At 41.8% G+C, this 4704-nt stretch overlaps 1 pseudogene; it reads right to left on the reverse strand.

The window, feature by feature from the left end:
- Positions 1-2936: 2936 nt before the first annotated feature.
- On the reverse strand, positions 2937-3055 carry LOC142708199 (5S ribosomal RNA; annotated as a pseudogene).
- Between the last annotated feature and the right edge of the window lie 1649 nt (positions 3056-4704).

Raw genomic sequence — 4704 nt, forward strand, 5'->3', positions numbered from 1 at the left:
TTTTAAAACTTTAGTCCATAGTCCTTTTTTATCTATTGTGAAACAAAATCTAAACAGGAAACAGCAGGTTCTACAGCACCACGGATTCTCTGACAGCCTCCCATACTGGTATTAGCAAGGTCTTAATCTGAGAAACTTCTGCGATCTGATGAGAGCAGGCACATTCAACTTAGAATGGCCATTGACATTTAAAGCTTTAGTCAATAGTCCCTTTTTAATCGATTGTGAAACAAAATCTAAACGACATTGCGTTAGGTCAACAGCACCAAGGACTCCCAGACAGTCTGCCACACTGGTACTAGCGAGGCCTTAAGCTGTGTAACTACTGCAATCTGATGAGAGCAGGCACATTCAGCTTAGAATGGCCCTTAACATTTAAAGCTTTAGTCCATAGTCCTTTTAATCGATAGCAAAACAAAATCTAAAGGACATTTTAATAAGTCTACCGCACCACGATTACCAGACAGTCTGCCACACTGGTACTAGCGAGGGCTTAAGCTTTGTAACTGCTGTGATCTGACGAGAGCAGGCACATTCAGCTTAAAATGGCTGTTGACATTTAAAGCTTTAGTCCATAGTCCTTTTTTAATCGATTGTGAAACAAAATCTAAACAGCAAACAACACGTTCTACAGCACCACGGATTCTCTGACAGCCTCCCACACTGGTATTAGCAAGGTCTTAATCTGAGAAACTTCTGCGATCTGATGAGAGCAGGCACATTCAACTTAGAATGGCCAATGACCTTTAAAGCTTTAGACCATAGTCCTTTTTTAATCGATTGTGAAACAAAATCTAAACTGCATAACAATAGGACAACAGCTCTACGGATTCCCAGACAGTCTCCCACACTGGTACTGGCAAGGCCTAAAGACACGTAACTACTTCAATCTGACAAGAGAAGGTACATTCAGCTTAGAATAGCCATTGATTTTGGAAACTTTAGTCCATAGTACTTTTTTATCGATTGTGAAACAAAATCTAAACTGCATAACAATAGGTCAACAGCACCACCCATTCCCAGACTGGTAATAGCAAGGCCTTAAGGTGTATAACTTATGCGACCTGACGAGAGAAGGCACATTCAGCTTAGAATGGTCACTGACTTTGAAAACATTTGTCCATAGTCCTTTTTTAATCGATTGTGAAAAAAAATCTTAACGGCAAAACAGTAGGTCTACAGCACCACAGATTCCCAGTTAGTCGCCCACACTGGTACTAGCAAGGTCTTAAGCTGTGTAACTACTGTGATCTGATGAGAGCAGGCACATTCAGCTTAGAACGGCTATTAACTTTTAAAGGTTTAGTCCATAGTCCTTTTTTAATCGATTGTGAAAAAAAAATCTAAACAACATAATAATAAGGGAACCGCACCACAGATTCCAAGACAGTCTCCCACACTGGTACTAGCAAGGCCTTAAGTTGTATATCTTCTGCGAACTGACAAGAGGAGGCGCAATCAGCTTTGAATGACCATTGACTTTAAAACTTTAGTCCATAGTCCTTTTGTAATTGAATGTGAAAAAAAAATCTAACCGGCAAACAATAGGTTTACAGCACCACTGATTCCCAGCCAGCCTCCCACAGTGGTACTAGCGAGATCTTAAGCTGTGTAACTTCTGCGATCTGACGAGCGCAGGCACATTCAGCTTAGAATTGCCAATGACATTCAATGAGTTAGTCCATAGTCCTTTTTTAATCGATTGTGAAGCAAAATATAAACAACACAATAATAAGTCAACCACACCACGCATTCCCAGACAGTCTACCATAGTGGTACTAGCGAAGCCTTAAAGAGGCTCTGTCACCAGATTTTGCAACCCCTATGTGCTATTGCAGCAGATAGGCGCTGCAATGTAGATTACAGTAACGTTTTTATTTTTTAAAAACGAGCATTTTTGGCCAAGTTATGACCATTTTCGTATTTATGCAAATGAGGCTTGCAAAAGTACAACTGGGCGTGTTGAAAAGTAAAAGTACAACTGGGCGTGTATTATGTGCGTACATCGGGGCGTGTTTACTACTTTTACTAGCTGGGCTTTCTGATGAGAAGTATCATCCACTTCTCTTCAGAACGCCCAGCTTCTGGCAGTGCAGATCTGTGACGTCACTCACAGGTCCTGCATCGTGTCGGCACCAGAGGCTACAGTTGATTCTGCAGCAGCATTTGCAGGTAAGTAGCTACATCGACTTACCTGCAAACGCCGATGCTGCTGCAGAATCATCTGTAGCCTCTGGTGTCGATGTGTCCTCGCTCGTCTGACACGATGCAGGACCTGTGAGTGACGACACAGCGTGATCTCTCGAGAACACGGCTGTGTCTTTGCACTGCCAGAAGCTGGGCGTTGTGAAGAGAAAAGGATGGTACTTCTATGCACAACACCCAGCTAGTAAAAGTAGTAAACACGCCCCGATGTACGCACATAATACACGCCCAGTTGTACTTTTACTTTTCAACACGCCCAGTTGTACTTTTGCAAGCCTCATTTGCATAAATACGAAAATGGTCATAACTTGGCCAAAAATGCTCGTTTTTAAAAAATAAAAACGTTACTGTAATCTACATTGCAGCGCCTATCTGCTGCAATACGAGATAGGGGCTGCAAAATCTGGTGACAGAGCCTCTTTAAGCTGTTTATTTTCTGCGATCTGACCAGAGCAGTCAAATTCAGCTTAGAATAGCCATCACCATTTAAAACATTAGTCCATAGTCCTTTTTTAATCGATTGTGAAACAAAATCTAAACGGCATAAAAGTAAGTCAACCGCAACACGGATTCCCAGACAGTCTCCCACACTAGTACTAGCGAAAACTTAAGCTCTGTAAATTCTGCGATTCGACGAGAGCAGGCACTTTCAGCTTAGAATGGTTATTGACATTAAAAGCTTTAATCCATAGTCCTTTTTTAATCGATTGTGAAACAAAATCTAAACAGCAAATCTACAGCACCACGGATTCCCAGACAGCCTCCCACACCGGTACTAGCGAGGTCTAAATCTGTGTAACTTCTGCGATCTGACGAGAGCAGGCACATTCAACTAAGAATGGCCATTGACGTTTAAAGCTTTAGTCCATAGTCCTTTTTTATCGATTGTGAAACAAAATCTAAACGACATTGTGTTAGGTCAACAGCACCAAGGATTCCCAGCCTGTCTCCCACACTGGTACTAGTGAGGCTCAAAGCCATGTAACTACTGAAATCTGATGAGAGCAGGCACATTCAGCTTAGAATGGCCATTGACTTTTAAATCTTTAGTCCATAGTCCTTTTAATCGATTGTGAAACAAAATCTAAACCACATATTAATAGGTCAACAGCACACTGGACTTTACGTTACTGCCAAAATTTGCTCGATATATTCAGTATTTAATTGTGAAAAAAAAAAAAAATGTAGCGAAAAATTGCAAAATTAGCATTTTTCTACATTAAGGGTATGTTCACACGGAGTATTTTGCAGGAGGAATATCTGCCTCAAAATTCCGTTTGGAAGTTTGAGGCAGATTTTCCTCTCCCTGCATGCCGATTTTCGCAGAGTTTTTCGCTGCGTTTTTCGCCCACGGCCATTGAGCGCCACGGGCATAAAACACAGCGAAATACGCTTTCTCTGCCTCCCATTGAAGTCAATGGGAGGTCAGAGGCGGAAATGCACGGAGATAGGGCATGTCGCTTCTTTTTCCCGCGAGGCAGTTTTACTGCGCGCAGGAAAAAGACGCTGACGCCTCCCATTGAAATCAATGGGAGGCATTTTCAGGCCGTTTTTGCCGAGTTTTGCGACGCGGTTTCCGCGTCAAAAAACTCGTCAAAATACTCTGTGTGAACATAGCCTTAAATGTATCTGCTGTTAGACAGGCAGTTATACCACACAAAATTGTTGCTAATTAACATCGCCCATATGTCTACTTTAGATTGGCATCGCTTTTTGAACATCGTTTTATTTTTCTAGGATATTACAAGGCTTAGAACTTTAGCAGCAACTTCTCACATATTCAAGAAAATTTCAAAAGGATATTTTTACAGGGGCCAGTTCAGTTGTGAAGTGGCTTTGAGAGTCTTATAGATTAGAAACCCCCAATAAGTCACCCCAATCTTAAAACTTCACCCCTCAAAGTATTCAAGACAGCATTTAAAAAGTTTCTTAACCCTTTAGACGTTTCACAGGAATTAAAGCAAAGTAGAGGTGAAATTTACAAGTTTCATTTTTCTTTGTGCAGAAATTCATTTTTGATCAATTTTTTTTGTAACAGAATGTTTTACCAGAGAAATGCAACTCCATACTTATTGCAAAGATTCTGCAGTTTGTAGAAATATCCCACATGTGGCCCTAGTGTGCTTATGGACTAAAGCACAGACCTCAGAAGCAAAGAATTTGGATTTTGGGCCTCCTTTTTTATTAAAATATATTTTAGGCACCATGTAAGGTTTGAAGGGCTCTTGCGGTACCAAAACAGTGGAAATTCCCCAAAAGTGACCCAATTTGGGAAACTAGACCCTCAAGGAAATTATCTAGGGGTATAGTAAGCATTTTGACCCCACAGGTTCAGGGCCGCCATCAGGGGGGTATTAGGGGTACTGGTGTGAGGGGCCCGGCCAAACCTAATTGAAAGGGGGGCAGGCAACTGCCGCGACTTGCCATTGGTAGAAAAAAACGGGCCCCTGCAATGGGGCCCGTTTTTTTCACCACAGAATGTCGTGAGCTGCGGGCCCC

Source organism: Rhinoderma darwinii, chromosome 1 (assembly GCF_050947455.1).
Source record: "Rhinoderma darwinii isolate aRhiDar2 chromosome 1, aRhiDar2.hap1, whole genome shotgun sequence".
NCBI lineage: Eukaryota > Metazoa > Chordata > Amphibia > Anura > Rhinodermatidae > Rhinoderma > Rhinoderma darwinii.